Here is a 26,149-nt window from a genome sequence, read left to right as displayed (position 1 = left end):
TCCGCTGCATATCAATAGGTTCATTTCTATTGTTTGTCTTCAAAGCACCCCTGTTTTGAAGACTTTCATAAAAATCGCCTATTCACCCCCAACCCTAGTCGAATACTAGCACTTCCAATTGGTATCAGATCAAGGTGCTCCCATGTTCTGTGTGATTCGGTTTAACTACCTGGGGTTTAGCTATGTCAACTACAGGGATAATCAAGGTCTCCGCTGCGTGCCCTGTCTTTGCTGGCACTGATTACCCCTACTAGAAGAATAAGATGCATATGCATCTTGAAGCCATTGACGCCGATCTCTGGTATGTCGTCAAGAACGACGTTCCCAAGGCCGGTGGAGGTGTTACTCCTGCTGATGTCAAGAAGTTCATCCAACTGGATTCAACTGCCAAGAACATCATCTATGGTCATCTGACCAAAGGGCAGTATGGTCGTGTGAGTGCTCTGGAAACTGCGAAGCTAGTCTAGGACTGGCTCTGAAAGGGCTAGTTATCGACTAGAGGGGGGTGAATAGGCAATTTTTATGAAAGTCTTAAAACATTAGAGTTTCAAAGACAAACAATAGAAACGACACCATTCGTATGCAGCAGAAGGTAGACTACACTAGACAATCCATAGTCAAGTATTCAATGAAGTGAAAGCACGAAGACTATTAGCAGCTAGGTAGTAAAGATCAAGATGGAAGATAGTATGAAGCCAATCAGAACAGGTAGTCACACAGTGAAGTCAAACAGATGATGCAAGCAGGCAATGACTTCACGAAGACAAACTGTAAGTAGAGAGAAGTGAGAGATAGAACCAGTAGCTTCAGGAGGACAGGGATTTGTTCGACCAGTTCCAGTTGCTGTGACAACTGTACGTCTGGTTAGGGAGGCTGAGATTCAACTCAGAAGATTGCGTCTTCACCTTATTCCCCTTGAGCTAAGGACACCTAGTCCCCGCCCAATCACTCTGGTAAGTCTTCAAGGTAGACTTCCAAACCTTCACAGACTTTGTTCACCAGCAATCCAAAATGACTCTTGGATGCTCAGAACATGACGCCCAACCGGCTGGAGGATTCACAGCCCTCAAGTGTAACAAGTCTTCAGATCACGCGGACAAAAAGACTTCAGTGATGCCAAACACTCTTTGGGCTCTCAGTGGTTTGGGTTTTATCCTTGCAAGGATTCTCTCTCAAAAGCTTCAGCGGTGGGTTGCTCTTAAACAACAAAATCCATGTACTATCTCTGAGCAGCCACCAATTTATGATGTAGGGGTGGCCTATTTATAGCAAGTGGGCAACCCGGCCTGATTTGTCCGAAATGACCCTGGGTCACTAAGGAACTGACACGTGTCGCAACGGTCAGATTTCAAACACACGCGACAGCTTGACTTGGGCTACAAGTAACGCTGACTCATCCGACTCTGGATAAGATTTTCTCTCATTGTCTTCGCTCGAAGACATAGGATTTGGTTGAGCATCACTTCAGTCACTCTGACTTTGTTCACTTGGACCCCACTTAACAGTACGGTGGCTCCTATGACTCAACAAATAAGAAAAGGAAAACAACGAAACAACTAAGTCTTCGCACTCCATAGTCTTTACTCGATGTCTACTCATGTCATAGTCTTCAACGTGAATAGCTTCACAGACCACCATTGTCTTTAATGTCTTCACACATTTTTAGGGGTCATCTCCGGTAGGTAAAACGAATCAATGAGGGACTACTACCTGTGTTATCCTGCAATTCTCACAAACACATTAGTCCCTCAACCAGGTTTGTCATCAATACTCCAAAACCAACTAGGGTGGCACTAGATGCACTTACAATCTCCCCCTTTTCGGTGATTGATGACAAACTGGTTGAAGTTTTCAACGGGGATAAAAGTATGTGAAATTGTAAAGGATTAAGATATTGTCTTCATAGGTGGCAAAAAGGCTCCCCCTGAAGATGTGCATCTAAATGTTTTGCATTGGAATGCAAATGCACATGGCAGGTTGTAGTTGTGGAGATCCTCTTCACCATATGAAGACAATACATCATGCATGAACAGATATACAGGAATAATGACATGCATAATGAAAAATGGACGTCTGCGAAATGACTTCATGCGGGATTTATCATCGCACATGCGGAATTTGTCGTCGCATCACAGAATAGCAGAAATAGTAGCAGACGACCATCAAGCTTAAGTGTTAGCAGAAAAAGTAGCAGACGACCATCAAGCTTAAGTGTTACAACTCAAAGAACCAAATGTATCAAAAGCGAGAGTTGTAAACACTAGGCAAAAGTATAGCAACCACCCATATGGACCCGCTTGAAGACTATCAACATATGCTTCTCCCCCTTTTGCCAGTGAGGACCAAAAAGGTTTGAAGACAAAGTTTCTACTCGTTCCCATGAGGAGTAGGTGAAGTAGCAGGGTCCTTGTTGAGGTTTGGTGGTGCAGACGAACTTGGTGCAGTGTCGATACACGCTGAGGTTGGAGGTGGTGAAGTAGCATCATCGGCGTCATCAAGGACTCTGGCATTAACAGTTGCCGCAGAGGAGGAGTACTCTGAATCTTCGAGAGATGGGGTTCGATGCAAGACAGCATTCCTGGGAGGAGTGGAGTCAAACTTGAATCTCTCGGTGAAGCCATCGTCTTGAAGATCAGCTTCAGCACTGAGCAATGTCAAACTCTTCCAAGACCTCCGATAGGTTTCATGAGTGACAAAGGCATTCTTGGTGGCAAGGTTGCGAATGCGATTTACATCCACCAAGAGGCTTTGCATTTGACGCTTTAGCCAGTAGTGATGCTTGTCACGTTTCTGATGTAGGGCCACGAGATGCTCTCGGTCATTGAGCACGCAAGATCGCTTCTAAGGCCTTGGAGCAATGGTGCTCTCTGTGGCTTCAGTACGTGCACGAGGAGTGTTGCCGGCCAGAGGATAAACACGAGAAGCAACCTGAACACCTTCAACATGCTGAGAGAAACTCTGATGATCTGCATTTTGAAGATATAGTGCATCCTTGGCAGGCTCTGGGTAAATGGCTTCGACGGACATATCAACCTCTGGCAGAAATATGAGATGGTTGTGTGCAGAAGGCTGATAGTCAATGGTAGAGTGAAGCGTGATCAGTCGCATAACCCATGGAGAATGAAATTTTAGACCAAATATGTCTGAGCCAGATGCAACAAATTGGCGAATGAAGAAATCCTGAGCATTGAAGCTGATGCCATTGAGAATGTAGAAGACCAATGTCTTTATTGCGCCTTCGAGTTTGCTGAGGAAGAATGTCCTTTGATGGGCCATAGAGTTCGCCTGATAATGTGATAGATGGTGCGTGGCAGATCCTCTAGGTCTTCAACAAAGAATTCCTTGGGATATTCAGCATCCTGTGGCAGTGGCTTCATCATTCTCAGCATTTGGCTGATGTTGGGATCTGGCTTCTGAAAGATACTTTCCAACGCATTGCGGTGAAGCTGACAACCAAGCTCACTGAGGTCAAGATCTTTGGCTTCATGATGGACATTTCCCATCGTCCACTCAAGGACCCATGTCTTCGGATCCCTGTTGTAGCCGCGAATGTGGAGGGTTGCATAGAATTGCAGCAGAAGCTCTTCATTCCAATTCTCCTTATCTATCACAAACTAGAGAAGGCCAGCATCTTGAAAATAGTCAAGGGCTTCTTCTAAGCAGGGCAGACCAGCAATGGCTTCGGAATCCAGACGCATATGGGGAAATATGCGCCCTTGATTGTATAGGACACAACAGTAGTAGCTGCACTGCTGATAAATCCAGAACTGATCAAATGATATTCTTGGCTTGGAATATGGGTTCTTGGCTTTATCGAAGAAGGTGTTGTGTGCAATGAAGCCATTGGCATTGAACGATCATGGCGCAGATGCAGTACCTGGAAACCTTTGCAGCCTTGGTTTTGGCTTCTGAACCTGAGGCCTGTGCTCCACATGATAGTCAAACTGAGGTCCAGGAGTAGGCGGAGGAACCAGAATTGGCCATCTGACAGTGACCAGCTCGCCTTGATAGAATGGTTGCTCAATAGTGTGTGGCCTTGGAGGCGGAACTGGAGCAGTGGCATTAGCAAGGGCGTCAGGCTGCACATTTGTTGGAGGTGCATCATTGGCTTCATGCACAGTGTTCATTGCAGGTGCCACATTGTCTTCAGTCATGACAACGTCATTGGCTTCAGTAGTGTTGTGGGTGGCCGCCTCAGGATTTTCAACCTCCACTTGAGTAGCTGGAGGGTCGGGCACAGACACGTTCTCCTCGAGAAAAACTTCTTGGTTGGTAGGTGTGTGGCAACACGTTCTTCTTCTCCTTGTCTTTCATCGCTGATGCAGCCGGATTGTCTTCAGCAACATTGGCTTCAGACGAAGGAACCATCACAGAGGGATTTTCTTCAGGGAACACTTGACATGCCACTGAGCTGGATTGGTTTGAATCTTCTTCTGTGATGGTTGTCATGGAGACTGATGGCTTTAGGCCTTTGTGAAGCTGTTTGAACACATGCGATGCTTTTGGTGATGGTGTAGTCTCCATGTAATTGTCGTCATTCACCATTGGACTGGTGACTTGCGCTGGTGGAGGACGGGGTGTACTGGGTGGGTCTTGACTTGGAGTTGCTGGTTGGGGGCGATCAGCCCATGAGGCATCCTGAGAGATTGGCGTCAAAGGACAACCAAAACTGATGAGTTCGCTGTTCATGAGAACAGGCGATGATACCATTGGGCGCTCAATCTGAGGAAGGACTTCATCAGCTACTACATTGTCTTGGGGACCAATGTCTTCAACCGTGGTGGGGTCAACGGCTGGTACTTGTTCAGCTTCAGGAGCCTCTGTGGAATCAGGCTCATGAACTATCAACTGACACTCTTGGTGTTCAGATGCAGGACGAGAAAAAGCAATGGGCTCGACAACAAGGGGCTCTGTGGGAGCAGCTCGATCTCTCTTCTTGGTCTTTCTCTTCTTGGTGGGTGGTGCATCATCAGTGGTGTTCTTGAGTTTGTGCTTTCTGGCTTTGGCTTCAGCTGCCCTAGTTTCCTTCTGTTCTGAAGCCACTGTGGGGAACTTAGGCTTCGAGCCTGTTATGCTAGCAGGGAAGACAATGTGAGGTTCTTCCCGCCTTGGTGCTTCAGTTTGGGCCACAGTAGGCTTCTTCTTCTTCTTGGCAGCCAGCTTGGGGTCGATGCCAGGACGCCCATGTGCCTTGCGCTTCTCAGCTTCATTGTAAGCTTGAAAACACTTGGCAGGAAGATTCTTCATGCGCTCTCTTGAACCTTTGGCTTCTTCACGCTTCTTGCGAAATGCCTCCTTGAGGTCATGTAGCATCACCTTGAAGTTTTGAACATCAACCACGTGAGCTTGGCCACATGCTTCTTGAACTGCTCTTTCTCATAGTCAATCTTGTTCTTCAATTCAACAATCCGCTAAGCCAGAGCCAGCTCAGGAGCAATTGCGCCTTGGAAGGCGACGCTGATGCCAATTGGGAGCTAAAGATCATCAAAGCTGGGATTGGGGTTGTCAAACCACTCATCAATGAAGTTATCCAGAATGTTTACGTCGAAGAGGGGTAGATCATTGAAGATCTCCGCCTCTTACTTGCTCTTTATCAGCTGCTCAAGAGCATCATCTCCACACTCATCATCTGATGACAGATCAATGGCTTCGGTTTTGTTCCTCTGAACAACAGCAGGAGTCAGGGCTTGACCAGAACTATGAACATTTTTCTTCTCTGTCTTCTCGCGCTTCTTTGAGATGCGAGATAGATCTTCAGAAGTGTTACTGGGAGCAGGAGGGGCAGTTGCCAATGGCTTCACTCGAGAAGCTTTAGGTGCAGTAGTAGGTTTTGACGCCTTGGATTTCTTTTACTTCTGCGGCTTAGGAGGAGGAGCTGGTGCATTATCAGATTCAGCGTCATCACCAGAATGATCCACTTTTGCTCCTTGAACGTCAATGTGAGTGATGAGGCCGTCGAAGTTGTAGAAGGGGCCGACTCTTTTTTCATTGGCTTCACGGGTGCCATCATCCCATGGAGCAGACGAACTTGCGAGCTGGTAGTTGCGCTTGAATAGATTGTCTTCGCGACACCACAACAGAGAAGAGGGGTCAGCATTCTCTGGCTGCGGTCCGCGAACCATGCACGGATAGAAGCCTTGCTGAATAGCTTCAGTCTAGGACCTGGGAGGAAGATTTTTGTACAGTATATCTCCCCAGGGTCGCTTGATGGCATTCATTTCTGCATACTCTTCTATGACAAATCGGTACTTGAACCATTCCTCTGCCCAATATCTTCGAATCCATTGGATTTGATTCTTGCGTTCTCCATAGGTTTCCTCTCGATCTGTCTTGTACAGCTTGTGCAAATCTAGTGGAAAATCCTTGGAATTGTTCCCATGGCGCTGTCTGCCCCCCTTTCTTGTTGACTTCTCAGTAACCATGAAGTTTAACCTGAAAGGCTTCAGTACTTGCAAAAGCTTCCGTCGGCTGGTCAGACAAAAACTGGTTTCAGGAGAATTTATGTGACTTTGTAAGAATTCTGCAAATGAATGCAGACTATGAGAACCAAGAGATTCTCCCACGGACATGTACCTGTGACAGCATTAGAGGTGCGAGGGAAGGGGAAGAGGTCATATGCATTCTCAGAAGATTTTTGAAGATAAATCAGTTTGAAGACATTGACCTCATAACGCGAAGACATTCACTTATTTAATGAGAGTTGGTTCCAGATTTGTACGAATCCAAGAATAAGTAAAAGTGAGGAATCTAACTTGTAGAGAAGCATAAGTGAACAGACTAGGCTTAGTATGAGATGCAGAAAGAGATAGATTCAACTTTGGAGATCTAGAAACCACTTTTGGTAAAGAAGGATGAATCTATCAGATCGAAAAGATGGTAAAAAGTGAATTTTAATTACCACACGAAGAACTGCTAGACGGAGCGAAGTTGGAGGCCGAGAAGTTCGATCTTCCGTGCCCTAACTTGGCGATGGAGGACACCAACAGCGACGGCGGAGAGGACGAGGTCCGCGGCCCGCGTGAGGACGGCGTCGGAGAAGTCGCGGCAGCTAAGCGCTTCGTCGCCGACATCGTCGAGAGCTAGCGGAGGCGCTAGGGTTTTCGAGTGGTGGCGAGGTGGAAGAAGAATTTTTGACCAAGATGTGATGGGTATTTATAAGGAAAGGGACGGCACAACGCAATTACGCAGGTGCCCCTGGTGTTTCACATCTGAAGGGCACTTGGAAAGCATGCAACACCTGGGAAGTTGTTCCATGTTCCCACGCACGCCTGGATTGTCGGGGTGGTCATTCCGAATTCTCCGTCTTTTAGGAAATAAGGATATAGCATTAAAATAGATATAAATGTTTGTCAGATTGACTTTAGCTGACAAGGTCTCAGTGAAGACAATCGACAGTTTTCAATAGAATGCATATGATTTGGATAGATAGAGTTGAGATATAAGCATAGATAGGTTAGGGTCAGATCACATTCACTTAGATCAAAAGATTCAGCACGAAGTCATAGCTATAAGTGAATGTTGTAGAGCACAGAACACAAAGATGTATATAACTAGTATAAGACCAAGTCAACAAGATGAAGGTAAAATTGAAGATAAGCCAGGGATGAAGATAAATCAAATATGAAGACTTTGCAAATATAACGCCAAGAGAAACACTTCAAACAAAAGTTTGGTGGCAGCGTTACCCACCGTATAGGAAGTATTAGACCCAGACACAGCGCACAATTATCGTGGCGCTCCGAAGTCAAATTCCGCATTAATGTATTCACACTTAGAGTGTATGTCTTCATTGATTGAAGATATACATTACTTCGTGTGTTGCACATCTAAGTCATCGAAATGCATAAGTGTTAGGATGTGTGCCTAATCACTGGACACTTGAGGATTCCAAGACATTTAACTCACACCACAACTTGCAAAACCTTTTCTCATCCAAGAGCTTTGTGAAGATATCAGCCAATTGCTATTCTGTCTTGACGTGAATGATATCAATATCTTCCTTCATAACATGATCTCTGAGAAAGTGATGACGAATTTCAATGTGCTTTGTCTTCGAGTGCTGAACTGGGTTGTTGGCAATCTTGATGGCACTCTCATTGTCGCAGTAGAGAGGCACATGCTTCAGGTGGATACCATAGTCCTTGAGAGTTTGCTTCATCCAGAGAAGCTGAGCACAGCAAGATCCAGCAGTAATGTATTCGGATTCAGCAATGGAGAGAGATACACAGTTCTGCTTCTTTGAAGACCAACAGACAAGAGATCGTCCCAGAAAGTGACATGTGCCTGATGTGGACTTGCGATCAACCTCGTCACCTGCATAAGCAACATCTGAGAATCCAACTAGATCAAACTCTGAGCCCTTTGGATACCATAATCCTAATGTTGGTGTGTAAGCCAAATATCAAAGAATTCGCTTCACAGTTGAGTGATGCGATTCCTTTGGTGCCGCTTGGAATCGGGCACACATGCAAACACTAAGCATTAGATCTGGCCTAGATGCACATAAATAAAGCAAGGAACCAATCATGGAGCAATATACCTTTTGATCAAACTTTTACCATTAGCGTCGGGACCCAGATGACTTTTGGTTGGCATTGGCGTCGTGTATCCTTTGCAGTCTTGCATTCCAAACTTCTTCAGGCAATGTTTGAGGTATTTTTCTTGAGATATGAATATGCTGTTGCGTTGCTGACGGATTTGGAGACCCGAAAAGAACTTTAGCTCGCCCATCATGGACATCTGATATTGCTCTTGCATCATGTGACCAAACTCATCACTGTATTTCTTGTTGGTGCAGCCAAAGATAATGTCATCCACATAGATTTGGCACACAAACAGTTCACCATCATATGTCTTCGTGAAGAGTGTAGGATCTAGTGAACCAGGTTTGAAGCCTTTGCTCTTCAGGAAGTCTTTGAGCATATCATACCAAGCACGAGGGGCTTGTTTGAGGCCATACAGTGCCTTGTTGAGCTTGTATACAATATCAGGATGTTTTGGATCTTCAATGCCAGGAGATTGTGCGACATATACTTCTTATTCTATCTTTCCATTGAGAAAAGAACTCTTCATATCCATTTGATACAGAAGGATGTTGTGATGATTTGCATAGGCTAGCAGTATGCGAATGGCTTCAAGCCTTTCCACCGGAGCAAATGTTTCATCGAAGTCAATTCCTTCCACTTGAGTGTAACCTTGTGCAACGAGACGAGCCTTGTTTCTGACCACTTGACCATGCTCATCTTCCTTGTTGCGATATATCCATTTGGTGCCAATGATATTGTGCTTCCGAGGATCAGGACGCTTGACCAATGCCCACACATTATTCAGCTCAAACTGTTGAAGTTCTTCTTGCATAGCTTGAATCCATTCAGGTTCCATGAAGGCTTCATCGACTTTCTTGGGTTCTGAGATTGAGACAAATGCGAAATGCCCACAGAAATTGGTTAGCTATGTTGCTCTTTGAGTAGCTCTTGAACGAGTGAGTGGACCAGGTGCATTTAAGCTGTCAATTATCTTCTCAATCTGAACTTCATTTGCAACACGAGGATGAACAGGACGAAGATTTTGCTCTTGCTGATTAATGTCATTATCTGGGGGATTGTCTTCAGGCTGAGCATTGTCTTCAGGTTGATTAGGTGTAGAAATGATAAGCTCTTCTTCAGTCTGATTCTCAGAAGGTATGATCTCTCCAATTCCCATCTGCTTGATTGATTCACTTGGAGGTACTTCATCTTGCACATTTGGCAGGTGCTCTCTTTGCGAGCCGTTAGTCTCATTGAACCGCACATCCACAGATTCAACCACGTGCCATGAAGCTGTAGGTGGGAGGCGAGTCGTCCTTTTCATTATCATCAACGTTGGTGAAGGAGCCATTGTCTTCGGTGTTGAAGATGGAGTTGGTGACATAGGCTGTAGCTAGAGCCAGACTCGCAACACCAGAGTCAGACACCTCCTCAGACTCCACCTCCGCCTCCTCAGAAGCAGACTCCTCCTCTGAATCCATTTCCTTGCCAACAAAGGCACGGGCCTTGCCAGATGAGCTCTTCTTGTGTGATGAAGACTTGGAAGAAGACTTTGAGGATTTATTCTTCTTCTTATCATCAGAATCATATTCTTTGCACTTCTTCTTCTTCTTCTCATTGTCCCACTGTGGACACTCAGAGATGTAGTGACCAGGTTTGCTGCACTTGTGGCAGGTTCTCTTCTTGTGTTCATAGGCAGAAGCTTCATCATTCCTTGAGCTGGATCGTGAAGACTTTCTGAAGCCTTTCTTCTTGGTGAATTTCTGGAACTTCTTCACAAGCATAGCAAGCTCCTTCCAATTTCTTAAGGATCACCAGAATTGCAGTCAGATTCTTCGTCAGATGAGGAAACAGCAGCCTTTTCCTTCAAAGCGCGAGTTCGGCCATAGTTGGGGCCATAAGTATCTCGTTTCTCAGATAGCTGGTACTCGTCTGTATTGAGCCTCTCAAGTATGTCAGACGGATCGAGAGTCTTGAAGTCAGAGCGTTCTTGTATCATCAGGGCTAAGGTGTCAAATGAGCTATCAAGAGATCTCAGTAGTGTCTTCACTATTTCATGCTTCGTAATCTCAGTGGCGCCGAGTGCTTGGAGCTCATTTGTGATATCAGTGAGGCGATCAAATGTGAGATGGACATTCTCATTATCGTGTCTCTTGAAGCGGTTGAAGAGGTTGCGGAGAGTATTGATCTGTTGATCTCACTGAGTTGAGACGCCTTCGTTAACCTTGGAGAGCTAGTCCCAGACTAGCTTCGATGTTTCCAGAGCACTCACACGACCATACTGTCCTTTGGTCAGATGACCACAGATGATGTTCTTGGCGGTAGAGTCCAGTTGAATGAACTTCTTGACGTCAGCGGGGGTGACACCTTCACCAGTCTTGGGAACGCTGTTCTTGACGACATACAATAGATCGACATCAATGGCTTCAAGATGCATGTGCATCCTATTCTTCCAGTAGGGATATTCAGTGCCATCGAAGATGGGGCATGCAACGGAGACTTTTATTATCCATGAAGTCGACGTAGCTAACACTACAGGTGGTTAAACTGAATCACACAGAACAAGGGAGTACCTTGCTCTGACACCAATTGAAAGGGCTAGTTATCGACTAGAGGGGGGTGAATAGGCGATTTTTATGAAAGTATTCAAAACATGGGAGTTTTGAAGACAAACAATAGAAACGACACTATTCGTATGCAGCGGAAGGTAGACTACACTAGACGAGCCATAGTCAAGTATTCAATGAAGTGAAAGCACGAAGACTATTAGCAGCTAGGTAGTAAAGATCAAGATGGAAGATAGTATGAAGCCAATCAGAACAGGTAGTCACACAGTGAAGCCAAACAGATAATGCAAGCAGGCAATGACTTCAGGAAGACAAACTGTAAGTAGAGAGAAGTGAGAGATAGAACCAGTAGCTTCAGGAGGACAGGGGTTTGTTCGACCAGTTCCAGTTGTTGTGACAACTATACGTGTGGTTAGGTAGGTTGAGATTCAACTCAGAAGACCGCGTCTTCACCTTATTCCCCTTGAGCTAAGGACACCTATTCCCCACCCAATCACTCTGGTAAGTCTTCAAGGTAGACTTCCAAACCTTCACAGACTTCGTTCACTAGCAATCCACAATGACTCTTGGATGCTCAGAACATGATGCCTAACCGGCTGGAGGATTCACAGTCCTCAAGTGTAACAAGTCTTCAGATCACGCGGACAGAAAGACTTCAGTGATGCCAAACACTCTTTGGGCTCTGGGTGGTTTGGTCTTTGTCCTCGCAAGGATTCTCTCTCAAAAGCTTCGGTGGTGGGTTGCTCTTAAACAACAAAAGCCGTGTACTAACTCTGAGCAACACCAATTTATGGTGTAGGGGGTGGGAAATTAATGGCCACTAGGCAACCCGACCTGATTTGTCTGAAATGACCCTGGGTCACTAAGGAACTGACACGTGTCACAACGGTTAGATTTCAAACACACACGGCAACTTGACTTGGGGTACAAGTAAAGCTGACTCATCCGACTCTGGATAAGATTTGCTCTCATTGTCTTCGCTCGAAGACATAGGATTTGGTTGAGCATCACTTCAGTCACTCTGACTTTGTTCACTTGGACCCCACTTAATAGTACGGTGGTTCCTATGACTCAACAAAGAAGAAAAGGAACACAACAAAACAACTAAGTCTTCGTGCTCCATAGTCTTCACTTGATGTCTTCTCATGTCATAGTCTTCAATGTGAATAGCTTCACAGACCACCATTGTCTTCAATGTCTTCACACATTTTTAGGGGTCATCTCCGGTAGGTAAACCGAATCAATGAGGGACTAATACCCGTGTTATCCTGCAATTCTCACAAACACATTAGTCCCTCAACCAGGTTTGTCATCAATACTCCAAAACCAACTACGGGTGGCACTAGATGCACTTACAATCTCCCCCTTTTTGGTGATTGATGACAAACTTGTTGAAGTTTTCAACGGGGATAAAAGTATGTGAAATTGTAAAGGATTAATATATTGTCTTCATAGGTGGCAAAAAGGCTCCCCCTGAAGATGTGCATATAAATGTTTTGCGTTGGAATGCAAATGCACATGGCAGGTTGTACTTGTGGAGATCCTCTTCACCATATGAAGACAATACATCATGCATGAACAGATATACAGGAATAATGACATGCATAATGAAAAATGGACGTCTGCGAAATGACTTCATGCGGGATTTATCATCGCACATGCGGAATTTATTTTCGCATCACAGAATAGCAGAAAAAGTAGCAGACGACCATCAGGTTTAAGTGTTACAACTCAAAGGACCAAATGTATCAAAAGCAAGAGTTGTAAACACTAGGCAAAAGTATAGCAACCACCCATATGGACCCGCTTGAAGACTATCAACATATGCTTCTCCCCCTTTTGTCAGTGAGGACCAAAAAGGTTTGAAGACAAAGTTTCTACTCATTCCCATGAGGAGTAGGTGAAGTAGCAGGGTCATCGTTGAGGTTTGGTGGTGCAGACGAACTTGGTGCAGTGTCGATATGCGCTGAGGTTGGAGGTGATGAAGTAGCATCATCAGCGTCATCAAGGACTCTGGCATTAACAGTTGGCACGGAGGAGGAGTACTCTGAATCTTCAAGAGATGGCGTTTGATGCAAGACAACATTCCTGGGAGGAGTGGAGTCGAACTTGAATCTCTCGGTGAAGCCATCATCTTGAAGATCAGCTTCAGCACTGAGCAATGTCAAACTCTTCCAAGACCTCCGACAGGTTTCATGAGTGACAAAGGCATTCTTGGTGGCAAGGTTGCGAATGTGATTGACATCCACCAAGAGGCTTTGCATTTGACGCTTTAGCCAGTAGTGATGCTTGTCGTGTTTCTGATGCAGGGCCACGAGAAGCTCTCGGTCATTGAGCAAACTAGATCACTTCCGAGGCCTTGGAGCAATGGTCCTCTCTGTGGCTTTAGTATGTGCACGGCGAGTGTTGCCGGCCAGAGGATAAACACGAGCAGCAACCTGAACACCTTCAACATGCTGAGAGAAACTCTGACGATCTGCATTGTGAAGATATAGTGCTTCCTTGGCAGGCCCTGGGTAAATGGATTCGACATACATATCAACATCTGGCAAAAATATGAGATGGTTGCGTGCAGAAGGCTGATAGTCAATGGCAGAGTGAAGCTTGATCAGTCGCATAACCCATGGAGCATATAATTTCAAACCAAATATGTCTGAGCCAGATGTAGCAAATTGGCGAATGAAGAAATCCTGAGCACTGAAGCTGATGCCATTGAGAATGTAGAAGACCAATGTCTTCATTGTGCCTTCGAGCTTTGCTGAGGAAGAATGTCCTTTGATGGGCCATAGAGTTCGCCTGATAATGTGATAGATGGTGCGGGGCCGATACTCTAGGTCTTCAACAAAGAATTCCTTGGGATATTCCACATCCTATGGCAGTGGCTTCATCATGCTCAGCATTTGGCTCATGTTAGGCTCTGGCTTTTGAAAGATACTTTCCAACGCATTGCGGTGAAGCTGACAACCAGGTTCATAGAGTTCACCTGGAGTGGATAGGCCAGTAAGATCAATGAGGTCAAGAGCTTTGGCTTCATGATGGACATTTCCTGTCATCCACTCAAGGACCCATGTCTTCGGATCCCTGTTGTAGCCGCGAATGTGGAGGGTTGCATAGAATTGCAGCAGAAGCTCTTCATTCCAATTCTCCTTATGTGTCACAAACTGGAGAAGTCCAGCATCTCGAAAACAGTCAAGGGCTTCTTCTAAGCAGGGCAGGCCAGCAATGGCTTCGGAATCCAGACACATATGAGGAAATATGCACCCTTGATTGTATAGAACACAAGAGTAGTAGCTGCGCTGCTGATAACTCCAGAACCGATCAGATGATATTCTTGGCTTGGAATATGGGTTCTTGGCTTTATTGAAGAAGGTGTTGTGTGCAATGAAGCCATTGACATTGAACGATCCTGGCACAGATGCAGTACCTGGAAACCTTGGCAGCCTTGGTTTTGGCTTCTGAACCTGAGGTCTGTGCTCCACATGATAGTCAACCTGAGGTCCGAGAGCAGGCGGAGGAACCAAAATTGGCCATCTGACAGTGACCAGCTCGCCTTGATAGAATGCTTGCTCAATAGTGTGTGGCCTTGGAGGCGGAACTGGAGCAGTGGCATTAGCAAGGGCGTCAGGCTGCACATTTGTTGCAGGTGCATCATTGGCTTCATGCACAGTGTTCATTGCAGACACCACATTGTCTTCAGCCATGACAACATCATTGGCTTCAGTAGTGTTGTGGGTGGCCGCCTTAGGATTTTCAACCTCCATTTGAGTAGCTGGAGGGTCGGGCACAGACACGTTCTCCTCAAGAACAACTTCTTGGGTGGTTGGGGGTGTGGCAACACGTTCTTCTTCTCCTTGTCTTTCATCGGCTGATGCAGCCGGATTGTCTTCAGCAGCATTGGCTTCGGACAAAGGAATCGTCACAGAGGGATTTTCTTTAGGGAACACTTGACGTGCCACTGAGCTGGATTGGTTTGAATCTTCTTCTGTGATGGTTGTGATGGAGACTAATGGCTTTAGGCCTTTGCAAAGCTGTTTGAACACAGGCGACACTTTTGGTCATGGTGTAGTCTCCATGTAATTGTCGTCATTCACCATTGGGCTGGTGACTTGCGCTGGTGGAGGACGGGGTGTACTGGGTGAGTCTTGACTTGGAGTTGCTAGTTGGGGGTGATCATCCCATGAGGCATCCTAAGAGATTGGCGTCAAAGGATGACCAATACTGATGAGTTCGCTATTCGTGAGAACAGGTGATGATACCGTTGGGCACTCGATCTGAGGAAGGACTTCACCATCTACTACATTGTCTTGGGGACCAATTTCTTCAGCTGTGGTGGGGTCAATGTCTGGTACTTCTTCAGCTTCAGGATCCTCTATGGAAGCAGGCTCATGAACTATCAACTGACGCTCTTCGTGTTCAGATGCAGGACGAGCACAAGCAATGGGCTCGACAACAAGGGGCTCTGCGGGAGTAGAACGATCTCTCTTATTGGTCTTTCTCTTCTTGGTGGGTGGTGCATCATCAGTGGTGTTCTTGAGTTTGCGCTTTCTGGCTTCGGCTTCAGCTGCCCTGGTTTTCTTCTTTTCTGAAGCCACTGTGGGGACCTTAGGCTTCGAGCCTGTTATGCTGACAGGGAAGATAATGTGAGGTTTTTCCCACCTTGGTGCTTCAGTTTGGGCCACAGTAGGCTTCTTCGTCTTCTTGGCAGCCAGCTTGGGGTCGATGCTAGGACTCCCAAGTCCCTTGCGCTTCTCAGCTTCATTGTAAGCTTGAACACAGTTGGCAGCAAGATTCTTCATGCGCTCTCTTGAACCTTTGGCTTCTTCACGCTTCTTGCGAAACACCTCCTTGAGGTCATGCAACATCACCTTGAAGTTTTGAACATCAGCCACGCTGAGCTTGGCCACATGCTTCTTGAACTACAATGTCTCATAGTCAATCTTGTTCTTCAATTCAACAATCTATTGAGCCAGAGCCAACTCAGGAGCAATTGTGCCTTGGAAGGCGACGCTGATGCCAATTGGGAGCCGAAGATCATCAAAGATGAGATTGGGGTTGTCAAACCATCAATGAAGTTATCCAGAATGTTTACGTCGAAGAGGGCTAGATCATTGAAGATCTCCGCCTCTTGCTTGCTCTCTATCATCTGCTCAAGAGCATCATCTCCACATTCATCATCTGATGACAGATCAATGGCTTCGGTTTCATTCCTCAGAACAGCAGCAGGACTCGGGGCTTGACCAGAACTATGAACATTTTTCTTCTATGTCTTCTCGTGCTTCTTGGAGATGCGAGATAGATCTTCAGAAGTGTTACTGGGAGCAGGAGGGCAGTTGCCAATGGCTTCACTCGAGAAGCTTTAGGTGCAGCAGTAGGTTTTGACGCCTTGGATTTCTTCTGCTTCTGCGGCTTAGGAGGAGGAGCTGGTGCATCATTAGAGTCAGCATCATCACAAGAATGATCCACTTTTGCTCTTTGAACGGCAATGTGAGTGATGAGGCCGTCGAGGTTGTATAAGGGGTTCACTCTGTTTTCATTGGCTTCACGGGTGCCATCATCCCGTGGAGCAGACGGACCTGGGTTGAAGTCAAGTCCGAATGCCTTCTTGTTCTTCACAGCAGAGTCTTTTGTGAACTGGTAGTTGCGCTTGAATAGATTGTCTTCACGACACCATAACAGAGAAGAGGGGTCAGCATTCTCTGGCTGCAGTCCGGGAACCATGCACGGATAGAAGCCTTGCTCAATAGCTTTAGTCTCGGACCTGGGAGGAAGATTTTTGTACAGTATATATCCCTAGGGTCGCTTGATGGCATTCTTTTCTGCATACTCTTCTATGACGAATCGGTACTTGAACCATTCCACTGCCCAATATCTTCGAATCCATTGGATTCGATTCTTGCGTTCTCCATAGGTTTCCTCTGGGTTTGTCTTGTACAGCTCATGCAAACCTAGTGGCAAATCCTTGGAAGTGTTCCCATGGCGCTGTCTGCCACCCTTTCTTGTTGACTTCTTAGTGGCCATGAAGCTTAACCTGAAAGGCTTCAGTACTTGCAAAGGCTTCCGTCGGCTGGTCAGACAAGAACTGGCTTCAGGAGAATTTATGTGACTCTGTACGAATTCTGCAAACGAATGCAGACTATGAGAACCAAGGGATTCTCCCATGGACATGTACCTGTGACAGCATTAGAGGTGTGAGGGAAGGGGAAGAGGTCATATGCATTCTCAGAAGATTTTGAAGATAAATCAGTTTGAAGACATTGACCTCATAACGCGCACTTGTTTGATGAGAGTTGGTTCCAGATTTGTATGAATCCAAGAATAAGTACAAGTGAGGAATCTAACTTGTAGAGAAGCATAAGTGAACAGACTAGGCATAGTATGAGATGCAGAAAGTGATAGATTCAACTTTAGAGATCTAGAAACCACTTTTGGTAAAGAAGGATGAATCTATGAGATTGAAAAGACGGTAAAAAGTGAATTTACCACACGAAGAAATGCTAGACGGAGCGAAGTTGGAGGCCGAGCAGTTCGATCTTCCGTGCCCTAACTGTGCGATGGAGGACTCCTACGGCAACGGCGGAGAGGACGAGGTCCGCGGCCGGCGTGAGGACGGCATCGGAGAAGTCATTGTAGCTAAGCGCTTCGTCGCTGGCGTCATCGAGAGCTAGCGGAGGCGCTAGGGTTTTCGAGTGGTGGCGAGGTGGAAGAAGAGTTTTTGACCGAGATGTGATGGGTATTTATAAGGAAAGGGATGGCACAGTGCAATTACACAGGTGCCCCTGGCGGTTCACATCTGAAGGGCACGTGGCAAGGATGCAACACCTTGGAAGTTGTTCCATGTTCCCACACACACCTGGATTGTCGGGGTGGTCATTCCGAATTCTCCAGCTTTCAGGCAATAAGGATATAGCATTAAAAACAGATATAAATGTTTGTCAGATTGACCTCAACTGACAAGGTCTCAGTGAAGAAAATCGATAGTTTTCAATAGAATGCATATGATTTGGACAGATAGAGTTGAGATAGAAGCATAGATAGGTTAGGGTCCGATCACATTCACTTAGATCAAAAGATTCAGCACGAAATCATAGCTATAAGTGAATGTTCTAGAGGACAGAACACAAAGATGTATATTACTAGTATAAGACCAAGTCAACAAGATGAAGGTAAGATTGAAGATAAGCCAGGGATGAAGATAAATCAAATATGAAGACTTTGCAAATATAACGCCAAGAGAAACACTTCAAACAAAAGTTTGGTGGTGGCATTACCCACCGTATAGGAAGTATCAGACCCAGACACGGCGCACAGTTATCGTGGCGCTCCGAAGTCAAATTCTGCATTAATGTATTCACACTTAGAGTGTATGTCTTCATTGATTGAAGATATACATTACTTCATGTGTTGCACATCTAAGGCATCAAAATGCATAAGTGTGAGGATGTGTGCGTAATCACAGGACATTTGAGGATTCCAAGACATTTAGCTCACACCGCAACTTGCAAAACATTTTCTCATCCAAGGGCTTTGTGAAGATATGAGCCAATTGCTCTTCTGTCTTGACGTGAATGATATCAATATCTTCCTTCATAACATGATCTCTGAGAAAGTGATGACGAATTTCAATGTGCTTTGTCTTCGAGTGCTGAACTGGGTTGTTGGCAATCTTGATGGCACTCTCGTTGTCGCAGTAGAGAGGCACATTCTTCAGGTGGATACCATAGTCCTTGAGAGTTTGCTTCATCCAGAGAAGCTGAGCACAACAAGATCCAGCAGCAATGTATTTGGATTCAGCAGTGGAGAGAGATACACAGTTCTGCTTCTTTGAAGACGAACAGACAAGAGATCGTCCCAGAAAGTGACATGTGCCTGATGTGGACTTGCGATCAACCTTGTCACCAGCATAATCGGCATCTGAGAATCCAACTAGATCAAACTCTGAGCCCTTTGGATACCATAATCCTAATGTTGGGGTGTAAGCCAACTATCGAAGAATTCGCTTCACAGCTAAGTGATGCGATTCATTTGGTGCCGCTTGGAATCGGACACACATGCAAAGACTAAGCATTATATCTGGCCAAGATGCACATAAATAAAGCAAAGAACCAATCATGGAGCGGTATACCTTTTGATCGAACTCTTTACCATTGGTGTCGGGACCCAGATGACTTTTGGTTGGCATTGGCATCGTGTATCCTTTGCAGTCTTGAATTCCAAAGTTCTTCAGGCAATCTTTGAGGTATTTTTTTGAGATATGAAGATGTCATTGAGTTGCTGACGGATTTGGAGACCAAGAAAGAACTTCAGCTCGCCCATCATGGACATCTGATATTGCTCTTGCATCATGTGACCAAACTCATCATTGTATTTCTTGTTGGTGCAGCCGAAGATAATGTCATCCACATAGATTTGGCACACAAACAGTTCACCATCATATGTCTTCATGAAGAGTGTAGGATCTAGTGAACCAGGTTTGAAGCCTTTGCTCTTCAGGAAGTCTTTGAGCGTATCATACCAAGCACGAGGGGCTTGTTTGAGGCCATATAGTGCCTTGTTGAGCTTGTATACCATATCAGGATGTTTTGGATCTTCAAAGCCAGGAGGTTGTGCGACATATACTTCTTCTTCTATCTTTCCATTGAGAAAAGCACTCTTCACATCCATTTGATACAGAAGGATGTCGTGATGATTTGCATAGGCTAGCAGTATGTGAATGGCTTCAAGCCTTGCCACCGGAGCAAATGTTTCATCGAAGTAAATTCCTTCCACTTGAGTGTAACCTTGTGCAACGAGACGAGCCTTGTTTCTGACCACTTGACCATGCTCATCTTGCTTGTTGCGATATATCCATTTGGTGCCAATGATATTTTGCTTCCGAGGATCAGGACGCTTGACCAATTCCCACACATTATTCAGCTCGAACTATTGAAGTTCTTCTTGCATAGCTTGAATCCATTCAGGTTCCATGAAGTCTTCATTGACTTTCTTGGGTTCTGAGATTGAGACGAATGCGAAATGCCCATAGAAATTGGTTAGTTGTGTTGCTCTTTGAATAGCTCTTGAACGAGTGAGTGGACCAGGTGCATTTAAGCTGTCAATTATCTTCTCAATCTGAACTTCATTTGCAACACGCGGATGAACAGGACGAAGATTTTGCTCTTGCTGATCAATGTCATTATCTGGGGGATTGTCTTCAAGATGAGCATTATATTCTGGTTGATTAGGTGTAGAAATGATAAGCTCTTATTCAGTCTGATTCTCAGAACATATGACCTCTCCAATTCCCATCTGCTTGATTGATTCACTTGGAAGTACTTCATCTAGCACATTTGGCAGGTGCTCTCTTTGCGACCCGTTAGTCTCATCGAACCGCACATCCACAGTTTCAACGACTTTATAGTGAAAGGGGTTGAAGACTCTGTGGGAGTGTGAATCCTTTCCGTAACCAAGCATAAAACTTCATGTGCTTTCGGTGCAAATTTTGACGTGTGATGTGGATCCTTGATCCAGCACCTTTCACCAAATACTCTGAAGTAGCTTACATTTGGCTTCTTACCAGTTAGGAGTTCATAGGATGTCTTATTCAGAAGCTTGTGAAGATAAACACGGTTGATGATGTGGCATGCAGTATCAATGGCTTCAGGCCAAAACTTCCATGGAGTCTTCTACTCATCAAGCATCGTTCGGGCCATCTCAATTAGAGTTCTGTTCTTGCGCTCTGCGATGCCATTCTACTAAGGTGTGTAAGGAGCAGAGAACTCATGAGTAATGCCCAAAGTATCCAGATAAAGATCGAGGCCAGTGTTCTTGAACTCAGTGCCGTTGTCGCTCCTGATGTGCTTGATCTTGACGCCATAGTTCGTCATGGCACGATTGGCAAAGCGTCTGAAGACATCCTACACTTCAGTCTTGTAGAGGATTATATGCACCCAAGTATATCTATAGTAATCATCAACAATGACAAAGCCATAGAGGCAAGCAGTAGCATTGAGAGTAGAGTAGTGAGTAGGGCCAAATAAGTCCATGTGTAGCAGCTCGATGGGTTGAGATGTAGCCATGATTGTCTTTGAGGGATGCTTGGCCCTAGTCATCTTTCCAGCTTCGCAGGCGCCACACAGATAGTCCTTCTTGAACTTGACGCCTTCGATGCCCACGACATGCTTCTTCTTCGCGAGAGTGTACAAGTTCCTCGTGCCAGCATGTCCTAGCCTTCGATGCCAAAGCCAGCACTCTGAAGCTTTTGCTAGAAGACATACAGCCATCTGTGGTCCTGCTGAGAAATCTACCATATACAGATCATCTTTCCGATACCCTTCAAAGACTAGAGACTTGTCAGATTCCATTATCGCAAGGCATCGATATTTTCCAAATAGCACAATCATGTTTAAGTCACAAAGAATTGAGACAGACATTAAGTTGAAACCAAGGGATTCAACAAGCATAACTTTATCCATGTGCTGATCCCTTGATATTGCAACTCTACCTAGACCCAATACCTTGCTTTTACCAGTGTCAGCAAACGTGATGTGACTCTTGTCTGATGGACGTAGCGTTGAATCCATTAGAAGACTTCGATCGCCAGTCATGTGGTTAGTGCATCCACTGTCCATAATCCATTCTGAAGCATGAGGTGTCATAGCCTATAGTGCAGTTTGGGGGATAGGCTTCACCAAGCGAGTTGTGAAGCATAAACATTTGACGAACAAGTGGAACATGGAAATTCATATCTTGGTTAGGATAGATAGGATGAGGGTCAAGGAATCCCAGAACGAAGTACATAGTAAGACCATTTGGGCATTTTATCTTGCGCCCCACAAGATGTTTAAGGTCCCCAGCAATAGTTTTGGACGCCTTAGTTTTCCGGCTGGAGACCTTTCCCTGCAAAAGAGATTTAAGTTTTCTTAACCACCCAAATTTTCAGGGGTGGCTTAGAAGCAATGAGTCTAAGTGCAGCATCTGAGAATTTCGGCTTTGGAGCCCTAGTAAATAGCCTTGCAGGAGGTGAATAATACTCATAGGAATAAGCAGAAAAGTTCTTACTTCTATGAACATAGCGGTTTGAGGAAACACGCTCATATTCATGGGTCTGAGTATGATTTCCCTACAAAACATTGACATTAGGGTGACTCAGATGAGTCCTCGGTCTGTATGAAGCTTTTGGACCATATGAAGCCTTTGGTATGGGGTTTTTCTTCTTCACAGGTGGTGTCATGATGACATTCATTGGAAGATTCTCAAGACAGCTTTTGGTACCCATATCTTCTTCATAGGTGGCCCATTCCTGCAGTTAGTACCAATATACCTGGCAAACACTTCGCCATTCTGATTCTTAAATAGTTTATAGTTTGCATCAAAGGATTAATCAATGATAATGGGGTTCGCACAAGTGAAACCAGATAAGGTGGATGGATCTACTGAAGGTTCCTTTGCAACAACCCATGTGGTTTTGGGGTACTACTCAGGCTTCTAGTACGACCCATCAACTTTCATTTTCCTCTCGAACCCAACACCCTCTTTCCTAGGGTTTCGGTTCAGAATCTGCTTTTTGAGGACATCACATAATGTATGATGCCCTTTGAGACTTTTGTACATCCCTGTCTCAAGCAGTGTCTTCAACCTGGCATTCTCATCAGCAATAGTAGTGGTATCCTCAGCAGAGGGGTTAGTTACCACATCAGCAGTTGAAGATATTGCAATAGTAGTAGCAGTGGAACATTCAGCAACAGAGGCAGCATTATCACGCTCAATGCATTTTAGACATGGTGGTTCAAATCCTTCCTGAGTGGGACTGATCTATTGAGCGCGAAGTGACTCGTTCTCCTTTTGAAGATCTTCATGAGCCGATCTCAATTTCTCAAGTTCCTGCTTCCTTTGAAGATAATCATAGGAAAGCTTTTCATGAGAAGTTGAGAGCGATTCATGTCAACCTTCAAGTTCCTGGTACTTAATATGAAGATTTCTGATGTCTTCAATTAAGGACTGAGACTTGGTCATTTCCGCGTCCAACATGTCATCGCTTTTGTCTAACAGTTTTTGAGTATGTTCCATAGCTTTCTGTTGTTCAGTTGCAATTTTAGCAACTGTTTTGTAACTAGGTTTGGATTCACCATCAGAGTCATCTTCACTTGATGTTTGAAAGTAAGCATCACATGATTTTACCTTGGCACCACGTGCCATGAAACAGTAGGTGGGAGGCGAGTCGTCCTTGTCATTATCATCAACATTGGTGACAGAGCCATTGTCTTCAGTGTTGAAGATGGACTTGGCGACGTAGGCTGTAGCTAGAGCCAGACTCGCAACACCAGAGTTAGACTCCTCCTCAGACTCCACCTCCGCCTCCTCAGAAGCAGACTCCTCCTCTGAATCCATTTCCTTGCCAACAAAAGCACGAGCCTTGCCAGATGAGCTCTTCTCGTGTGATGAAGACTTGGAAGAAGACTTCGAAGAAGACTTTGAGGATTTTTCTTCTTCTTCTCATCAGAATCATATTCTTTGCTCTTCTTCTTCTTCTTCTCATTGTCCCACTGTGGACACTCAGAGATGTAGTGACCAGGTTTCGTGCAGTTGTGGAAGGTTCTCTTCTTGTGGTCATAGCCAGAAGCTTCATCATTCCTTGAGCTGGATCGTGAAGACTTTCTGAAGCCTTTCTTCTTGGTGAATTTCTGGAAATTCTTCACAAGCATAGCAAGCTCCTTTCCAATATCTTCAGTATCACCAGAACTGCAGTCAGATTCTTCTTCAGATGAGGAAGCCATAGTTGGGGCCATAGGTATCTCATTTCTCAGATAGCTGGTACTCGTGTGTGTTGAGCCTCTCAAGTATGTCAGACAGATCGAGAGTCTTGAAGTCAGGGCATTCTTGTATCATCAGGGCTAAGGTGTCAAATGAGTTGTCAAGAGATCTCAGTAGTGTCTTCACTATTTCATGCTTCATAATCTCAGTGGCGCCGAGTGCTTGGAGCTCATTTGTGATATCAGTGAGGCGATCAAATGTGAGCTGGACATTCTCATTGTCGTGTCTCTTGAAGCGGTTGAAGAGGTTGCGGAGAGTATTGATCCATTGATCTTGCTGAGTTGAGATGCCTTCATTGACATTGGAGAGCCAGTCCCAGACTAGCTTCGACGTTTCCAGAGCACTCACACGGCCATACTGTCCTTTGGTCAGATGACCACAAATGATGTTCTTGGCGGTAGAGTCCAGTTGAATGAACTTCTTGACGTCAGCAGGGGTGACAACTTCACCAGTCTTGGGAACGCCGTTCTTGACGACATACCATAGATCGACATCAATGGCTTCAATATGCATGCGCATCCTATTCTTCCAGTAGGGATATTCAGTGCCATCAAAGATGGGGCATGCAGCGGAGACTTTGATCATCCATGCAGTCAACATAGCTAAAATTCCAGGTGGTTAAACCGAATCACACAGAACAAGGTAGTACCTTGCTCTGATACCAATTGAAAGGGATAGTTATCAACTAGAGGGGGGTGAATAGGCGATTTTTATTAAAGTCTTCAAAACATGGAAGTTTTGGAGACAAACAATAGAAACGACACTATTCGTATGCAGCGGAAGGTAGACTACACTAGACAAGCCATAGTCAAGTATTCAATAAAGTGAAAGCACGAAGACTATTAGCAGCTAGGTAGTAAAGATCAAGATGGAAGATAGTATGAAGCCAATCAGAACAGGTAGTCACACAATGAAGTCAAACAGATAATGCAAGTAGGCAATGACTTCAGGAAGACAAACTGTAAGTAGAGAGAAGTGAGAGATAGAACCAGTAGCTTCAGGAGGACAAGGATTTGTTCGACCAATTCTAGTTGTTGTGACAACTATACATCTGGTTAGGGAGGCTGAGATTCAACTCAGAAGACCGCATCTTCACCTTATTCCCCTTGAGCTAAGGACACCTAGTCCCCGCCCAATCACTCTGGTAAGTCTTCAAGGTAGACTTCCAAACCTTCACAGACTTCGTTCACCGGCAAACCACAATGACTCTTGGATGCTCCGAACATGACACCTAACCAGCTGGAGGTTTCACAGTCCTCAAGTGTAACAAGTCTTCAGATCACGCGGACAGAAAGACTTCGTTGATGCCAAACACTCTTTGGGTTCTGAGTGGTTTGGGCTTTGTCCTTGCAAGGATTCTCTCTCAAAAGCTTCGGTGGTGGGTTGCTCTTAAACGACAAAAGTCGTGTACTAACTCTGAGCAACACCAAATTATGGTGTAGGGGGTGGGCTATTTATCGCCATTGGGCAACCCGACCTGATTTGTCCGAAATGACCCTGGGTCACTAAGGAACTGACACGTGTCACAACGGTCAGATTTCAAACACACGCGGCAGCTTGACTTGGGCTACAAGTAAAGCTAACTCATCCGACTCTGGATAAGATTTGCTCTCATTGTCTTCGCTCGAAGACATAGGATTTGGTTGAGCACCACTTCAGTCACTCTGACTTTTTTCACTTGGACCCCACTTAACAGTACGGTGGTTCCTATGACTCAACAAAGAAGAAAATGAACACAATGAAACAACTAAGTCTTCGCGCTCCATAGTCTTCACTCGATGTCTTCTCATGTCATAGTCTTCAACGTGAATAGCTTCACAGACCACCATTGTCTTCAATGTCTTCACACATTTTTAGGGGTCATCTCCAGTAGGTAAACCGAATCGATGAAGGACTACTACCTATGTTATCCTACAATTCTCACAAACACATTAGTCCCTCAACCAGGTTTGTCGTCAATACTCCAAAACCAACTAGGGGTGGCACTAGATGCACTTACAATCTCCACCTTTTTGGTGATTGATGACAAACTGGTTGAAGTTTTCAACGGGGATAAAAGTATGTGAAATTGTAAAGGATGAAGTGAGGAGGACATCAATACCATTGTTACACCCACAGCCCCTACTGCTACATATACTGGACCAATTACTAGAGCTCGCACATGCCAATTAAATTATCAGGTACTTTCGTTTCTTGGTAATGATTCTAATGTTCATGAGAATATGATGCTGCCTAAATTGGATACATTTGTTTTGCTTACAAATGAAG

This window comes from Triticum dicoccoides, chromosome 2B (assembly GCF_002162155.2).
Source record: "Triticum dicoccoides isolate Atlit2015 ecotype Zavitan chromosome 2B, WEW_v2.0, whole genome shotgun sequence".
NCBI classification, from domain to species: Eukaryota; Viridiplantae; Streptophyta; class Magnoliopsida; order Poales; family Poaceae; genus Triticum; species Triticum dicoccoides.
This window is presented reverse-complemented; position numbering follows the sequence as displayed.